Source organism: Mustela nivalis (assembly GCF_964662115.1).
Source record: "Mustela nivalis genome assembly, chromosome: 3".
Lineage (NCBI taxonomy): Eukaryota > Metazoa > Chordata > Mammalia > Carnivora > Mustelidae > Mustela > Mustela nivalis.
In genome coordinates, this window is record NC_139022.1 from 13,201,199 (window position 1) to 13,220,649 (window position 19,451).

A 19,451-nucleotide genomic window follows, 5' to 3' on the forward strand; every position below is an offset into this window, starting at 1 on the left:
TCTAGCTTGAGTGGCCTCTTGTGTCCCTCCCCTAAGACAGTGCCTGCATCCTAGAGAGAATATAAGGAGAACATAATTTAAGGGAAGACACAGTACATGATTAGAACCAAGAAAAATGCGGAGTGATGGAAATATCAGTGCTGAGAAGCCTAGGGGAGGGGCAGGCAGGAAAGAGTTCGTGAAACAGGTAAAAATCTTGAGTTGTGCCTTGAGTTAGCCAATACTTTCCATGGTTTATGTCTCATTTGAATTTTACAAAATCTTGTTAAAGATACTTTTCCTTGGAATGGAAGGGATTTTCATGGTCCGCTGTTGGATTCCACACCAGCCGCTGTGGGGCTCTCCCACTGCCTCCTTAGTGTGCCTCTTCCTCCCGGGGCCTCATAGTGGTATTGTTTCCCAAGCCTAGCCTTCCTTTGGCCTCCCACTCTTCTCTCGAACCCCCTCCCTGGAGGCAGATTTGCTCTACTCACACAGGCTCCTGTCCCGCCTCACCCCCTGCCATCACCGTATCCCCTCCCTTTTCCATGGCCTGTTTTTATGGCCACTTTGGTCCTGCCAAGCCACAGGCCTGACCTGCCTTTCTGGTCCCAACTCTGAAGCTGTTCTGTGAGATTCTCAGACCACTGAGGGATACGACTATATCTGTCTTCATTGCATCCCTGTAGGCTGCCACAATACTGACGTCCAGGAGGTGTTTCATAATGTTGATGTAGTGAATTAATTCACCTTCCTGTGGAATTTTTGTGATATGCCTACTTCATTCTAGTTGTTTCTGTTAACCTTTGTTTTGGCCCTAATTCCTAATTATCTCTTTATTCATTAGCTTCTGGACATGTTTCTCTACCTCTGTGCTCTGCCTTTTTCTGGTCTTCTGTTCTTCATTCTTGATTCCTGATATTTCCATACCCACATTTCATCATCATGCATCAGTGCTTTGACATTCTTTCGTTCTCCAAAATATGCAGAATCTAAAGACTTCATCTCAGTGAAGTTGGCCCTCCATTCCTATTTCTGCTTCTCTCCAGAAGGAAGTCTGCAGTGCACATGGCTGTGTGCCTGTCTGACCCTGCCCCTGAGTGTGTGTGCACTTACATCTGCTCCCCATCCCCTCCCCACCTCGGCAGCTGTGTACACATGGCTTTCAGAGTCCGATTCGAGCCCCGTCGCATTTCCAGACTCTCCTGTACTTTGCTTCATATTATCTGTTCTCCATTGTAAGCCCCCTCATCCCCATAACTTTCACTGTATATGTCATTCTTCTTCTGGCCATGCGACCCTGCCTTTGTGTCATTATGCCCCCAGGTCATGAGTCCCCTCAACAGTAACTGTGTCTGGTATATCATGGTTTGTTTGTTTTTTTTTTTTTTTTGGTCAATATCTGCATAGTACAGGTGCACAGGTATTAATTTCTGTGGAATTGAATGAGGCACAGAGGACTCCCAACACCTTCCACAGAAGTGGAACACCTAAAGACATAGTGTCATTCCCCCTGGAAAATCTAGGCATGGAGGTATTCTCTTTAGGCAAATAGGCATCGGATAATAGTTTGTCCATAGCCCAGTCACTGACTTCAAGACGAAAAGCTATACCAGCTCTCAAAGCAGGCCGGATAGCTCAAGCAACACCAGCCCAAGCCAAAATCCTTATCCCCTGCCTTTCTGAACAATGACAGAGCAGCGGTTCTGTCTAGAACCAGAAGGAATTCAGAAGTCAATGATTGGGTCCGGGTTGTGTCCATCAGTTCAGAGGCGGCCTTCAGATCAACTCATGATTCCAGGGTCTTGGCATTGACTCTGTACTCAGGTTCTCTGCTCAGGGGCATGTAAGCTTCTCCCTATCCTGCTACACGCCCTGATTGGGATCTATCTGCCTCTCTGTCCAATACGTGTATGTGCACGTTGGACAAGATAACAAAGACAAAAACAGTGCACAATAAGTGACTGCCGCCAAAGGATGTTTTATTGAATTTGGACCTAGGTACCTATGGAGGGCAGCCAGGTACAGAGAAACTCCCACCATCCTAAAATGCCCGACCTTCGCTCGGAGCTCCCTTGTTCATTCTACTGTTCTTTGCCTTCCTGGATCACCACACCAACCTGCAGAATCTGCTGTCTGTTGCGCTGTACTGACCCCTTGTTAACACATTGTGCTTCCTCTCAGGGCTCCATTGGAACATGCCCATCTTCTGCAAGGGGCACAGTTTGCTTATCGCATGTAACCATTTGGGAGATGGTCCTGAGAGGGTGAATGCAGGCTTGTGCTGCCACATCTACATGCAGTTCCACAGAGGGTAGCTGCTCCACCCTGTGGGAGTGCTCAAGGTTCTTCCACATTCAAATCCTCTTCAATGCGTCCTTTTGCACATAAAAGTTGTCTTCCTGAAACGGGAAAGGAAGTCTTTCAGATGGCTTCATTGGGCTATGGGTCTCTTCCAACATGTTCTCCGTTGGCTCCTGTGGACTCCAAGAACATGGGTCTGTCCTGGACCTAAGGTTCTAGGGTGTAGAGTCTGCCTTGGATGCATGGTCTTTTTGGAAGATTGGGAGTCCTTGTTGGCACCATTTCTGGAGACCATCGAGGTACTTGTGTGCTCGCTGTGGAAGACTCCAGACATGTCTATGGCATGGCTGCGGGGGTTCATTTTGAGCTTCCCTTGGGTGGCCCTTTTCCTGTTCAGATGCTCCGTGATTTGGTGGGAGGGCCGCACCCTTGCGCAGGGCTCTGCTTTCCTCATCTGAGGCTTTGCTTGCGGTCTGTTAGTTTCTTGGCCAGTCGTGGCTAAGATGGAATGAGGGATCCTTGCCTTTCTCGAGGTCCAGAGGGCTGGTGCTGACACTCACAATCAAACACTACGAATTGGGCCATGGAGAAGGTGACACCGACTCGCTTCGCATACTGCCTTGGTGAGAGACCCAGGTGGCTCCAGAGGTTTGTGACAGCCTGGGGTCCTCTTGGCCCACCCATGACTACTCCAGTCAAGTGTAGTGATCAGGCCTGGGTTGATGAGGAGTGGTTGCTATGACCTCAAAGCTTTGTGACATCACGATTCTGGCTTCACTGAAGCAGCTGTCCCTCTACCATGATCTTGGTGTCCTATGGCTTTAAGTACGAAGCCCCGGGAAGGACAGAACAAGAGCCCTCTGAACCTGATCAATAACTCAGGATGTCTTGTGGGTTAATGTCCAACTTCCCCTTTCTGGAGACATAGAGGAAGGAAAATAACATTCAGTATACCTTCCTTTAGGCCAACATATCCCCGGAGATGGCAAGGTGTCCTTTTCCACTACAATTTCTAGATATTTCAAGAAAAGGTGAGGCCTCGCGGGTATGAATAGCTCTCCGTGGGTTTTGTCGTCCTGTGGGTGAGAGAGTATTTTGTCAGCGTCTTTCGCCTATGCGTCTGTGATGACTAAGGTACAGAAAGTCCCTTTCCAAGGTAAAAGGTGAGGGCATCGATATATGGTGCTGTCTGGGGCCTAGTCTCCTAGTGTTCTGAAACACACGGCTAAGGGATGAGGCCTCTGTTTACCTGGCTTTCCCTTAAATACCTTTGCAAAGACTTCGAGGGAGTGACCTTCTGCATCAGAGCTAACTCTCATTGAAGAGGCCTGGACCGAAACCGTTGTCATTATTAGTTAACTGTACTTGTTGTGGTAACGGGTATAGACATGTGGACCAAGTCTCTTTAGTCAGAAGGAAAGGGACGGCCTATATCGAAGGCTTGCAAGGCCCATTCGAGCAGACTTTTGGAGTGAGCCGCAATGCCTTTGCAAGGACTAGTGGATCAGGAAGTTTGGGTCCATTTCGGCACCACAGTATTCCTCTGCCGTCGAAGTGAATGAACCCCTGGACCTTGCCTTGACATGAATGTCCCATGCGCTGCTGTTGGGAAATGGAAAAGGAAGGGAATACTGACGGGCAAGAAGTCAGAGAAGGAGACCCACCAGGAGTGACTCAGGACTCTGAGAATTCAGCTGAGGTTTACCGAAAAGAGAACTGCTTAATGGGTAGTCAGGAGTTGTGGCATATATTAGGAGGAGCACTGGACGTACATGCAACTAAAGCATCCCTGAATACTCTGTCAAAAATGGATGATGGATGATAGGCAGGCTTTCTCAACAGAACAGCAACAAGAACAACATAATTTCAGAGGAAAACAATATTGCCCTCTCTAAACCAAAGGCAGTCACATGAGAAAAGGAAAGAATTATATTGTTTATTGTCTTTCCTTATTAAAATGACATGGAATTGGTTTCCTAAAATGTCCTTTTTTGAATTGGGTCTTTATCCTTGTGAATTAGAGTTTACCCGCCTCTTCCATCTCTGGATTTGATGAGAGGACATCACAATGCCTTCACTAAATACCTAGAGGAATGGCTCAGGAAAATGTCTTGACCTGGCCTTCTGTGTGTTGGCTGGGGTTGGATTACTGCTTCAAATGTTTCCGTCACTACTAGAGCTGAGATTTTGTAGGATTACTGACCTAACTTGGATGTTCCTATGTGTCTGCGAATTTATCCTTTTCTCTCAGTTCTTGGATTTGCTAGCATAAATGTGTGGATGTGCCTCTTTAGTTATTCTTTTTTCCTTTCTCCGAGTTGTCATGTGATTTCATACTTGCAGCTGTGTGCTTGTCTCCCTGTTTTATCCCAGTAATGGCTTCTGCGGTTTGTTCGTGTTGTGAAAACTGAAGTGTGAGGTCTCCTGATTCATTTCCTATTGGTTTGTTTGTATTTCCTTAATTTTGATAATCACATGTATGATTTCAATTTTTCTGTTAACTTTGGAGTTCGGTTTTCTTCATCTTGTTCCTTCAGTCGTCCTTATATTGGGATTTCTTTTTCTGTGTTTAAATTTTGGAAATGCATGCATTTAACCCTATATGGTTTCCCCATAAAATGTTTTGGCATCCTCCTCTAAGTTTCTTAGAATTCCTTCGTTCATGGCTCTTTCTTCTTTTCCTTTGGATTTTCTTTCTTGCATTCATTGCAGTTCGTGAATGTGTTGTGTTTTCCACTTTAGTGTCTGGCTGTATTTCCAATTTGAAAGTGATATCTTCCTGTTTTCATACCTTCGTGATGATAAGTGCACAGGATAGGTTTTGACTTCTCTTCCATGAATTACGACTGGATTTGGACTCGAGCTCATGACCTGCGATAGACAAAGTTAGGTCTGCCCCTGGGAAGAACATATCTTATTGTCCTCAGAGACGCAATCTTTCTCATTGATCCCCAAAGTTCAGGTGGTCTCGAGAGCCCATGTGGACGTCTGTTATTCCTTAGCACCTTCCCATCCAGATGATCTGTCCTGTGCTTAACGTAGATATCATAATTGCCAACAGTATTGGATAAAATTCGCCATCTCCCTTCCTGTGTGTTCATACCTTCCAACGTTTAGATACAACCTTGTTCGTGGTGTATATGTTGGCAATTCTTCCAGGTTTCTGTTGTTTTGATGCTCCATCAAGACAAAACAATTTCCGCTTATCTTTTGTCTCTCGAAGGCATAAAATGACTCTCGCTGACTTATGCACAAACACTTTGGCTCTCTTCTCCTTGGGAATAGCATAACCTACGTCTTCCCTGTTTCTTCACTTGCAAGCTATGAGTATCTTTATAGTCGAAGGAAATCTCCTATGGGCAACAGAAGGATGAGCTAGTTTAATATTTGTTGTTTTCTTATGGATGTTTTCTAACTTTTTTTTTTTTTTTTGGAATTTCAACCACTCTTACAAACTGTTTGTATTGACGGGAGACTTTAGTCCTGATACTGAATGTATTATGATAGGTAATAGTTCACTTTCTCATTTGGGTTGGCTTCTGACTTGGATTCTATTTGCCTTTCACCTATATGGTATTTTCTTGGGGTTGCTTCATTGGTACGATTCCTCGCTTCCTTTCCATATTTTGCATGTCTTATCTTTGTGTGTTTGCATGTGCATGTGTTAATGCTGTGTGGTGTGTTTGTGTGTTTTACATCACAATTATTATTAAAATACGAGAGAATGGAATTCGGTCTCTTGTGGGTAGCAATTCAATTTGACATGCCTTGAAATCTCACATTCCATCAGTTTCAGGAAATCTCCTGCAAGGAATGTCATCTCTTGTCCTCTTCAAGTAACACGTGTTCTCACAAAACTGCTTTCCAAAGAACAGCACCATTTGAATTCCTCATTAGAGTCATACTGTTTGTCCCAATACTCTTTCTTTTTCGTATGATTCTTGACTGTCATGAGTTAGTGAAATCGTCTGTCTGATGTCGTTCTGAGAATGATAGATGTGACAAAGCCCAATGCTCCCCGCAAGACTGCTATAAGAGACAAGTGGAAGAATTCATTCTTGCTTATGTCTCAGTACGAATTGCGGTGACATGGAGGAGAGTGAGATGGTAGTAGTGTCTAATAACCTCATGCTTGTCTTCAGCTATAAAGGCAACAGGAAGATGAACACAACAACTGCAGTGGGGTGGAAATTGACCTGAAGCCTACAAGGAAAACTCCACAGCGAAAGAGAACGGAAGTTGCAGAGATGATGGGAGAAGGTTGGAGAAATGGCTCAGGGGAGATTTGGTTGGTTCGTGGATCAGAGGGCTGGAGCCCATGAAGAGGACCAAGGCACAGGAGAGCAGGGCACACTGGGAACCCACAAGGAACCTGTTTCCCAGTGCCGTTGACTGTGAGATGCAGAGGGTCTGAAGGGCACGAGTACTTTACAACACTGGTGTTGAAGGCTGAAGTTTTCCTATCAGCAGGCTTGGCAGACATCAACTTGAAGGAACACCATCTTTTTCCTGCATATGACACCAACAAGCGACCAGGAGCAGACAGCCTGGAGACAATGATCAGAGAGAGACAATACTAAGTGACGCACTGGGAAGATGGTGAGTAGTGGGAGTGATTCCATGAAAGGCAATGTTCATGGAGATGTCTCAATGTGGACATAATAAATTTTGGGCTCTCGCAACAGCAGCATCAAAACAAAGCTACTGGCCAAGACAGGTATGTGAGGACATAGGCTGCCTAGCCAGCCAACTCGAAATCCCGACAGTGGAATACTAGGAAAACTGCCTTCCTCAGTCCAAGATGCTTAGTCCAAGGAGAACAGACTCTCCCATAGGGGACGAGAAGAAAGCTTTGACCACATGTTCTCTTCTGAACACAGCATTCTGCAGGCCTGCATTCTGCTTAGTTGCTCGAATTTCTCCTTTCACAGGCACACCAGAGCCCACCAAGGTAAACCTCAGCATATTCAGCCCGGACCCTAAAAACAACAAACGGCCGGAAAGGAGAGCTACAGCAAATGACTGGCCTCCAGGACAGGGTCAGCCACAACACAAACAGCAGTGGCATGCATGCCACATACACACTCACAAACACACACACATGCATGCACTCAACAAACCTTAAGGGCCAGCCCTGGGTCACTCACGGATCACTTCCTCCTAAATAAATTACCCTCAGGTTAGAAAACAGAATGAGTTTAACGAATACAGAGAGGTGACAGAGACTTAGATCCAATGCAAAGATGAAAAAATCAATTGATGCCCAGGTAAAGGAAGAAGGAGTGATTACGACTAGGCAGTCAGAGTGAAACCTGTACATAGTCCCCTGATGTGGGACTGAAAGCAGGGGCCTGGATACTCGCTGTACATCAGAAAACATAGGAGATATCAGAAGGTCTCGAACCACAGAGATAAAACTGATAAACATAAAAGCACCTAAAGAACTCCTGAAGAGAAGATTGGTAGGAGACTGTACACTACAGCTCCATGCAGGATCCCATGACCTTACCTCCAGAGGCTTTTCCAAATATTCCAATGCTGTTTCAGTTCTCATCATTTGAATTTGGGTGGCCCTCCAAAGATAGGGTCCTTATTCAAAGGAGCGAGACTGATACAAAGTGAAGGTCAAGCAAACGTTAATTTTGCACAAAGCATCGAGAATCATATTGACCGGTCAGGGCCTTCTCTTGCAAAGAGGCAACCCCTCCCAGCCTCAGAGACTAACATTTATAGCGGTAGTTTAGCCAGGCTATACAGACGTGGCCAATGAGATAACAATACAGAAAAAACTGCACAGTCGTGCTAAGTCTGCTACACCACAAAAACAAAAATGCTAGGTAACACATGGGTGGACAATTGGATCTCAATTTACCCTAGTAGATATATGCGTGCCCCTCTAATGGGATGTCTTCACCTGGCCTGATTCACCCTTGTATCTAGGCTTTGAAAGTAAGCTCCTCTGGGAGGAGTAGGGTCAATTTTGTTTACAGCATGGGTTCAATATAAGTTTACTGCAGAAACACAAAATGACTCCCTCTGGCCTATCGGACCTTATAATGAGTAGCTGTAGCATCCCTAGAAATCGAGCCAAAATGACTTCCAAATCTTCAAAACTGACGATGTACCAAAGGCAGATTCTACATCCTAGAACCTTAGGTCCAGAATGGACTCATGTACTTGGAGTCCACAGGAGCAAGCATGGAGCATGTTGGAAAAGACCCATAGCCCAAGTGAAGCCATCTGAAAGACTTCCATGCCCGTTTCAGGAAGACAACTTGTATCTTCAAAAGGACGCATTGAAGAGGATTCAAATGTCAAAGAACCTGGAGCATTCCCACAGGGTCCTGCAGATACCCTCTGGAGGAGTACATGTAGATGTGACAGCACAAGCCTGCCTTCACCCTCTCATGAACATCCCCCAAATGGTTTCATGGGATAAGCAAACAATGCCTCTTGTGGAAGATGGGCGTGTTCTAATGGAGGCAGCAGAAGTGGGACAACAAAGGTGCATTAGAGAGCCACAGACAGCGTATGCTACAGGTTGGTGAGGATATTCAGGAAGACAAGGAACTGGAGAATGAACATTGGAGCTCTGAGCGAAGGTCTGGCATTTGAGGATGGTGGGAGGTTCTCTGAACCTGGCTGCCTTCCATAGAGATCTAGGTCCAAATTAAAGAAAACATCCCCTGGCCACAGTCAATCCTTGTACCCCGGTTGTGTTTTTGTCTTTTTGTCAAACAATGCACATGCACATATTTGACATAGAGACAGAGAGATCACAATCAGGGTGTAGAGCTGGAGAGGGAAAAGCTGACTTACCCCTGAGCAGGGAACCTGAGAACAGAGTCGATGCCAAGACCCTGGGATCATGAGTTGAGCTGAAGGCCGCCTCTGAACTGATAGACACAATCCATGACACAACCTTTGACTTCTGAATACGTCCTAGTTCTAGACGTGAACCACTGCTCTGTCATTGTTCACAAATGCAGGGGAAATGGATTTTGGCTTGGGCTGGTGTTGCTTGAGCTATCTGGCCTGCTTTGAGAGCTGGTATAGTTTGTCCTCTTGAGGTAAGTGACTTGGCTATGTACAAACTACACTTCCACGCATATTTAGGTAAAGAGAATTCCTCCATTGAATGAAACTATGTCTTGTTGTTCTATGCTTCTGTGGATGGTGATGTGAGTCCTCCTTGCCTCTGAATCTGGATCTCTGTTTCTGCTCCCAGATGAGGGACAGTTTTAGCTCTGAATTCTCAAATCCATGTTCAGCCCTCTTTTTTTTCTCTCACTCCTACTTCTCCTACAATAAGCACCTCTTTCTATTCCTTGGAGTCAATTACTTTCCTAAGCTCATTGTCATGTTTCATCATTCTTCCTTCTTTCTTTGGATTTGCTTCCTTATTTACCATTCCTTTTCTGCCAGGTCAAAAATTTGGTCCTTTGCTTCTGCCAGCTTCTTGGACTTTTCCTTCAGTCTGCTACCAATCTTTTCTTTAGAAATTCTTTATTTCTTTTCTTTTCTTTTACTTTATTTTATTTCTATCAGTTTAATCTATGTGTTTTGAGACTCCCTGATATCTTTCTGCTTTCAATCCTCCATTCGGTGTGTTATATGTGAGGTTTCACTCCGATTACCTGGCATGATCATTTCTTGTCTTCTTCCTTGGCAACAATTGATTCTTCCATCTTTGTCTTGGATATAGGTCTCTGACTTTTTCTCAGTATTTGAAAAATCAATTCTGTTTTTTATCCTGATGGTAATTTCTTTAGAAATAAGATATCATGGAGTGCCCAAGGGCTGGCCCTTGAGGGAGTCTCGGGTATGTGTATGTGGCATGCATGCCCTCTGCTGTTGTATCATAGCTGCCCCCTGTCCTTGAGACCAGTCATCTGCAGAGGCTCTCTTTGCCAGCCCTTTGGTGTGTTTGGGGTCTGGGCTGAATAGGCTGAGGTTTAGCTTGGTGGGATCTGGTGTGCCTGTGAAAGGAGAAATTCAACCTTCACAACAGAATGAATGCCTGTAGCATTCTGTGGTCAGGGGACAGCCTGTGGACAGGGCTTTCTTCTAGTCCCCTATGGGAGAATCTGTTCTCTTAAAATGAAGCAAGTTGGACTGAGGAACACAGTACCCTATGTGTTCCATGGTTAGAATTTTGTGTTTGCAGGAGAGGCAATTAAAGCCCTCACCAACCTGTCTTTGGCCAGTAGCTCGGGCTTGATGCTGCCTGTGCGAGAGCCCCAAATTTCTTTTGCCCCCATCAAATCATCTCCAAGAACACTGCCTCTCACTAATGTACAGCCAGAACCCACCATCTTCCCACTGTGTCACCTGGTATTGTCTCTAATCGTGGTTTCCAGGCTGTCTTCACCTGGCTATTTGTTGGTGTTCTCTGACAGAGAAATACAGTGTTCTTTTGAGTTGATATGCCAAGGCTGCTGATCTAAAATCTCCAGGCCTCAAGGCCATTTGTTGGCATGAACTAGTATGATTCAGACCCCCTGATGGTCAGAATCAATGGAATTGGAGAACGTACTCCTTGTGGGTTCCAAGTGTGCTCCGATCTCTTGTGGCTTTGCCCATTGCATTGTCTCACTGCCTTCTGAATTACCAACTTTCCACTTTTCCCCTAAACCATGTCTCCAATCTTCTCCCATAGTGATTGCAACTTATTCTCTCTTTTGCTATGGAGTTTGCTTTGTGGGCTCCAGTTCATTTCTGCCATGTTGAAGTTGATGTGGTAATCTTCCTGTTGTGTTCCTGGATAAAGACAAGTCTGGAGTTACCAGACACTACTACCATCTCACTGTCTTGAAAAAGCCCCACAGAATCTTACCCAGCCATAAGCAAGATTGAATTCTTTCCACTTGCCTCATGTGGCAGAATTGTGGAGAGCATTAGCCTACGTCACATCTATCAGTCCCAGAAAGACAAATAACATACAATTTCACTCTTTCATGACTGTCAAGAGACATATGAAAAAGCAAGGGAAAAAGGGACAAATAATACGACACTACCCAGGCACACAAAATGTGGTGTTTGTTGAGGTCAGGTTTGAGAGAATATGTGTTTATCAAAGAGGACAAAAGATGACATTCTTTGTAGGAAAGGTGGCTGAAAGAGAGGGAATGTGAGTTTTCAAGGCATGTCAAATGGAACTGCTATCCATTAAATACCGACTTCCTATCTCCATCAATTTAATTATAATTGTTATTTGAAACACACTCAGCACACACACACACACATACACACAGATAAGACACACAAAAGATGGGGAGGAAGTGAAGAATAGCACTAATGAAGCAAACCCAAAAGAAAAGAACTGAGAGAAAAGGATAAATTCCAAGACACATATTCACTCCAAAGATTAGGTCAGGAAACCTACAAAATCTCAGCTCTGTAGTAGTGACTAAAGCGTTTGAAGCAGTAATCAAACCCCTGTCAACACACAGATGGCGAGGTGCAAATCATTTCCTGTTCAACTCTTCTAGACATTTAGAGAAGGCAATGCCATTTTCTTCTCATCAATTCCACAAATGGAGGAGGTGGATGAACTCCACTTTACTAGTATAAAGACCCAATTCAAATAATGACATTTTAGGAAATAAATTATATTCCATTTCAATAATTAAACATAATAAAAATATAATTCTTTACTTTTCTCTGTCTGTCTTCACCTGCATTTGAAAGGGCCAGCTTGTTTTTGTATTATTTTGTACTGTTGAGGAAGCCAGCCTGTCATCCATCATCCATTTTTGACAGAGTATTCACTGATGCTTCAGTTCCATATATGACCTAGTACTCCGCCTAAGATATGCCAGAACTCTTCAACACCCATTAGCCCGTTCCCTCATTCCCTGCATGTCTCTTTTTTCCTTGACTCTCAGCTTGATTCCTCAGAGTTCTGAGTTACTCCTGGTTTGTCTCCTTCTCTGACTTATCCCCTTCAGTTTTCCCTTCTTTCTACTAAGGGCCGTGGTATTCGTCCTAGGGCACATATGAGAGAAGCCATATGATATTTCCCTATGTCTCCTTGCCCATTTCATTTCACAAACCCAGTCCTGTAGCATTCATGCCAGTGCAAGAATTAAGAGTTCATCCTCCCTAATGGCTGAGGAATACTCTGTTGCCAATATGGACCACAGCTTCTTTATCCACTAGTCTTTGCAAGGACATAGCAGCTCAATCCTCAGTTCTGTTCAAGTGAGCCTTGCAGACCATCGATATAAGCCATTAATTTTCCTTTGATGAAAGAGACTTGGTCAACAGGGTTATACCCATTAACACAGTAGGTAGAGATAAATAATGGTAACAAGGAGTGCTGTCCATTGCTCCTCCTTAAGGATTAGCTATAATGTATAATGTCACTCTCTCATGCAAAGGATGATAAACCTCAGAGAGACGGGATGATATACAAGAGGCCTTGTTGTTTCTGATATCTCTAGATATTTCAGAGGAAATAGGAAAACTTTGCCATCTCTGGAAAAAGGTTGGCCTAAAAGATCATTTTCCTGGGCCACTCTTCTAGGTATTTAGTGAAGGCATTGTCATGTCCTCTCATCAAATCCAGAGATGGAAGAGGCGGGTAAACTCTAATTCACAAGGATAAAGACCCAATTCAAAGAAGGACATTTTAGGAAACCCACCCAATGTCATTTCAATAAGGAAAGATAATAAACAATATAATTCTTTCCTTTTCTCCCTGTGACTTTCTTTGGTTTTGAGAGGGCCACATTGTTTTCCTATGAATTGATGTTGTTGTTGCTGTTCTGTTGAGAAAGCCTGCCTATCATCCATCATCCATTTTTGACAGAGTATTCATGGATGCTTTAGTTGCAAGGACGTCCTAGTGCTCCTCCTAATATATGCCACAACTCCTGACCACCCATTAAGCAGTTCTCTTTTCGGTAGCCCTCAGCTGGATTCTCAGAGTCCTGAATCACTCCTGGTGGGTCTCCTCATCTGACTTCTTGCCCTTCATTATTCCCTTCCTTTACTAGGGCCAAGGTATTCCTCCCGAGGCACATAATGTGGGAAGCCATATGACATTTCCCTTTGTCTGCTTGCCTTTTCCATTTCCCAACAGCAGGGCATGGGACATTCATGTCAAGGCAAGGTCCAGGGGTTCATTCACTCGACGGCAGAGGAATACTGTGGTGCCGAAATGGACCCAAACTTCCTAATCCACTAGTCCTTGCAAGTGCATTGTGGCTCACTCCAAAGGTCTGCTCGAATGGGCCTTGCAAGCCTTCGATATAGGCTGTCCCTTTCCTTCTGACTAAAGAGTCTTGGTCCACATGTCTATACCCGTTACCACAACAAGTACAGTTAACTAATAATAACAACGGGTTCGGTCCAGGCCTCTTCATTGAGAGTTAGCTCAGATGCAGAATATCACTGTCCTCAAAGACTTTGCAAAGGTATTTAAGGGAAAGCCAGGTAGACAGAGGCCTCATCCCTTAGCCGCGTGTTTCAGAACACTAGGAGACGAGGCCACAGACGGCACCATATATCGATGCCCTCACCTTTTACCTTGGAAAGGGACTTTCTGTACCTTAGTCATCACTGACCCATAGGCAAAAGACGCTGACAAAGTACGCTCTCACCCACAGGACGTCAATCCCCACGGAGAGCTGCTTATACCCGCGAGGCCTCACCTTTTCTTGAGGTATCTAAAAATTGTAGTGTAAAAGGACACCTTGCCATCTCCGGGTATATGTGGGCCTAAAGGAAGGTATACTGAATGTCATTTTCCTTCCTCTAGGTCTCCAGAAAGGGGAAGTTGGACATTAACCCACAAGACATCCTGAGTTATTGATCAGGTTCAGAGGGCTCTTGTTCTGTCCTTCCTGGGGCTTCCTACTTAAAGCCATAGGACACCAAGGTCATGGGAGAGGGACAGCTGCTTCAGTGAAGCCAGCATCTGTGATGTCACAAAGCTTTGAGGTCATAGCAACCACTCCTCATCAACCCAGGCCTGATCACTACACTTGACTGGAGTAGTCATGGGTGGGACAAGAGGACCCCAGGCTGTCACAAACCTCTGGAGCCACCTGGGTCTCTCACCAAGGCAGTTTGCGAAGCAAGTCGGTGTCACCTTCTCCATGGCCCAATTCATAGTATTTGGTCGTGAGTGTCAGCACCAGCCCTCTGGACCTCGGAGAAAGGCAAGGATCCCTCATTCCATCTTAGCCACGACAGGCCAAGAAACTAACAGACCGCAAGCAATGCCTCAGGGGAGGAAATCCGAGCCCTGCATAAGGGTGAGACCCTCCCACCAAATCATGGAGCATCTCAACAGGAAAAGGGCCACCCAAGGGAAGCTCAAAGTGAACCCCCGCAACCGTGCCAAAGACATGTCTGGAGTCTTCCACAGCGAGCACACGAGTACCTCGATAGTCTCCAGAAACGGTGCCAACAAGGCCTCCCAATCTTCCAAAAAGACCATGCATCCAAGGCAGACTCTACACCCTAGAACCTTAGGTCCAGGACGGACTCATGTTCTTGGAGTCCACAGGAGCCAACGGAGAGCAAATTGGAAGAGACCCAAGCCCAAGTCAAGCCATCTGAAAGACTTCCGTGCCCGTTTCAGGAAGACAACTTGTATGTGCAAAAGGACGCATTGAAGAGGATTCGAATGTGGAAGAACCTTGAGCACTCCCTCATGGTGGATCAGCTACCCTCTGTGGAACTGCATGGAGACGTGGCAGCACAAGCCTGCCTTCACCCTCTCATGACCATCCCCCAAATGGTTACATGCGATAAGCAAACAGTGCCTCTTGAGGAAGATGGGCATGTTCCAATGGAGCCCCGAGAGGATGCACAATGTGTTAACAAGGGGTCAGTACAGCATGACAGACAGCGGATGCTGCAGGTTGGTGAGGAGATCCAGGAAGGCAAAGAACAGGAGAATGAACAAGGAAGCTCCGAGCGAAGGTTGGGCATTTTAGGATGGTGGGAGGTTCTCTATACCTGGCTGCCCTCCATAGGAACCTAGGTCCAAATTCAATAAAACATCCTTTGGCCCCAGTCAATTATTGTGCACTGTTTTTGTCTTTGTTATCTTATTGAACGTGCACATGCACGTTTGGACAGTGAGGCAGAGAGATCCCAATCAGGGGCTGGAGCTGGAGAGGGAGAAGCTTACTTGCCCCTGAGCAGAGAACCTGAGAACAGAGTCAATGCCAAGGCCCTGGAATCATGAGTTGATCTGAAGGCCGCCTCTGAACTGATGGACACAACCCGGAACCCAACAATTGACTTCTGAATACCTCCTGGTTCTAGACAGAACCGCTGCTCTGTCATTGTTCAGAAATGCAGGGGATAAGGATTTTGGCTTGGCTGCTGTTGCTTGAGCTATCCGGCCTGCTTCGAGAGCTGGTATAGCTTTTCCTCTTGAAGTCAGTGACTGGGCTATGGACAAACTATTCTCCGATGCCTATTTGCCTAAAGAGAATACCTCCATGCCTAGATTTTCCAGGGGGAATGGCACTATGTCTTTAGGTGCTCCGCTTCTGTGGAAGGTGTTGAGAATTCTCTGTTCTTCTGATTCTGAACCACTTTCTCTGCTCCCAGATGAGGGTCCTTTCCAGCCCCGAGTTCTCTAATCTAGGATCAGCCCTCTTTTCTTTCTCTCACTCTTACTTCACCTACAAGAGGCACCTCTTTCATTTCCTTAGAGATTCCCTAAGCTCACTACCATGTTCCATCATTCTGCCTTCTCTCTTAGAATTTGCGTCCTTATTTTCTAGGCTTGTTCTTCTCGGTTCCTAATTGGATCCTCCACTTTTACCATATTCCCGAACTTTGCATCCAGTCTCCTGCCAATCTTCTCTTCAGGAGTTCTTTAGGTGTTTTTATCTTTATCAGTTTTATCTCTGTGTTTCGAGACTCTCTGATATCTCCTATGTTTTCTGATGTACAGCGAGTATCCAGGCCATGGCTTTCTATCCCGCATCGGGCGTGTTCTATGTAGAGGTTTCACTCTGACTGCCTAGTCGTAATCACTCCTTCTTCCTTTACCTGGGAATCAATTGATTCTTCCATCTTTGCATTGGATCTAAGTCTCTGTCACCTCTCTGTATTCGTTAAACTCATTCTGTTTTCTAACCTGAGGGTAATTTATTTAGGAGGAAGTGATCCGTGAGTGACCCAGGGCTCGCCCTTAAGGTTTGTTGAGTGCGTGCGTGTGTGTGTGTTTGTGAGTGTGTATGTGGCATGCATGCCACTGCTGTTTGTGTTGTGGCTGACCCTGTCCTGGAGGCCAGTCATTTGCAGTAGCTCTCTTCTCCGGCCGTTTGTTGTTTTTAGGGTCCGGGCTGAATATGCTGAGGTTTACCTTCGTGGGCTCTGGTGTGCCTGTGAAAGGAGAAACTCTACCAACTCAACAGAACGCAGGCCTGCAGAATGCTGTGTTCAGAAGAGAACATGTGGTCAAAGCTTTCTTCTCGTCCCCTATGGGAGACTCTGTTCTCCTTGGACTAAGCATCTTGGACTGAGGAAGGCAGTCCTCCAAGTGTTCCACTGTTGGTATTTCGTGTTGGCTGGCTAGGGAGTCTCTGTCCTCACATACCTGTCTTGGCCAAGCTCTGTCTTGATGCTGCTGTTGCGAGAGCCAAAATTTATTATGTCCACATTGAGTCATCTCCATGAACACTGCCTTTCACGGAATCCCTCCCACGACTCATCATCTTCCCACTGCGTCTCTTGGTATTGTCTCTCTCTGATCACTGTCTCCAGGCTGTCTGCTCCTGGTCACTTGTTGGTATCATATGCAGGAAAAAGATGGTGTTCTTTCAAGTTGATGACTGCCAAGCCTGCTGATAGGAAAATTTTAGCCCTCAACACTTGTGTTGTCAAGTACTCGTGCCCTTCAGACCCTCTGCGTCTCACAGTCAACGGCACTGGGAAACAGGTTCCTTGTGCGTTCCCAGTGTGCCCTGCTCTCCTGTGCTTTGGTCCTCTTCATGGACTCCAGCCCTCTGATCCACGAACCAACCAAATCTCCCCTGAGCCATGTCTCCAACCTTCTCCCATCATCTCTGCAACTTCCGTTCTCTTTCGCTGTGGAGTTTACCTTGTAGGCTTCAGGTCAATTTCCACCCCACTGCAGTTGTTGTGGTCATCTTTTTGTTGCCTTCATGGTTGAAGAAGCATGAGGTTATTAGACACTACTACCATCTCACTGTCTTCATGTCACCACAATTTGTACTGTGACATAAGCAAGAAGGAATTCTTCCACATGTCTCTTATGGCAGTCTTGCGGAGAGCATTGGACTTTGTCACATCTATCATTCTCAGAAAGACAATAAACAGACGATTTCACTAACTCATGACAGTCAAGAAACATACGAAAAAGAAAGGGTATTGGGACAAACAGTATGACTCTAATGAGGAATTCAAATGGTGCTGTTCTTTGGAAAGCAGTTTTGTGAGAACACGTGTTACTTGAAGAGGACAAGAGATGACATTCCTTGCAGGAGATTTCCTGAAACTGATGGAATGTGAGATTTCAAGGCATGTCAAATTGAATTGCTACCCACAAGAGACCGAATTCCATTCTCTCGTATTTTAATAATAATTGTGATGTGAAACACACACACACACCACACAGCATTAACACATGCACATGCAAACACACAAAGATAAGACATGCAAAATATGGGAAGGAAGCGAGGAATCCTACCAATGAAGCAACCCCAAGAAAATACCATATAGGTGAAAGGCAAATAGAAGCCAACCGAAATGAGAAAGTGAACTATTACCTATCAATAATACATTCAGTATTCAGGACTAAAGTCTCCCGTCAATACAAACAGTTTGTAACAGTGGTTGAAATTCCAAATAAAAAAAAAATAGAAACATCCATAAGAAAACAGCAAATATTAAACAGGCTCGTCCTTCTGTTGCCCATAGGAGATTTCCTTCAAATATAAAGATACTCATAGCTTGCAAGTGAAGAAACAGGGAAGACGTAGGTTATGCTATTCACAAGGAGAAGAGAGCCAAAGTGTTTGTGCCTAATTCAGCGAGAGTGATTTTATGCCTTCGAGAGAAAAAAGCTAAGCGGAAGGAGTTTTGTCTTGATGGAGCATCAAAACATCAGAAACCTGGAAGAATTGCCAACACATCCACCACGAACAAGGGTGTATCTAAACGTTGGAAGCCTATGAACACACAGGAATGGAGATGGCGACTTTTATCCAATACTGTTGGCAACTATGATATCCAGGTTAAGCACAGGACAGATTATCTGGATGGGAAGGTGCTAAGGAATAACAGACGTCCACATGGGCATTCGAGACCACCTGAAATTTGGGGATCCATGAGTAAGATTGCATCTCTGAGGACAATAAGATATGCTCTTCCCAGCGGCAGACCTAACTTCGTCTATCACAGGTCATGAGCTCGAGTCCAAATCCAGTCGTAATTCATGGAAGAGAAGTCAAAACCTATCCTGTGCACTTATCATCACGAAGGTATGAAAACAGGAAGATAATCACTTTCAAATCGGAAATACAGCCAGACACTAAAAGTTGGAAAACACAACACACTCACGAACTACAATGAATGCAAGAAAGAAAATCCAAAGGAAAAGAAGAAAGAGCCATGAAAGAATGAATTCTAAGAAACTTAGAGGAGGATGCCAAAACATTTTATGGGGAAACATATAGGGTTAAATGCATGCATTTCCAAAATTTAAAAACACTGAAAAAGAAAGCCACCTAAAAGGACGACTGAAGGAACAGAATGAAGAAAAACCGAACTCCAAAGTTAACAGAAAAATTGAAATCAGACATGTGATTATCAAAATTAAGGAAATACAAACAAACCAAATGGAAAAAAATCAGGAGATCTCACACTTGAGTTTTGACAACACGAACAAACCGCAGAAGCCATTCCTGGGATAAAACAGAAAGACAAGCACACAGCTGCAAGTATGAAACCACATCACAGCTGGTAGCAAGGAAAAAAGAATAACCGAAAAGGCATAGCCACACATTTATGCTAGCAAATCCAAGAACTGAGAGAAAAGGATAAATTCCCAGACACATAGAAACTTCCAAGATTAGGTCAGGAAACCTACAAAATCTCAGCTCTCTAGTTTAGACGGAAGCCTTTGAAGCAGTAATCCAACCCCTGCCAACACACAGAAGGCCAGGTCAAGT

The 19,451-nt window shown here is 44.9% G+C and overlaps 1 long non-coding RNA gene across 1 annotated transcript in view; it reads left to right on the top strand.

Annotated features, from left to right (window-relative positions):
• Positions 1 to 19,451, top strand: part of LOC309862322 — a 477,958-nt gene that overhangs the window by 21,054 nt on the left and 437,453 nt on the right. The gene's annotated exons all lie outside the window — the stretch shown is intronic.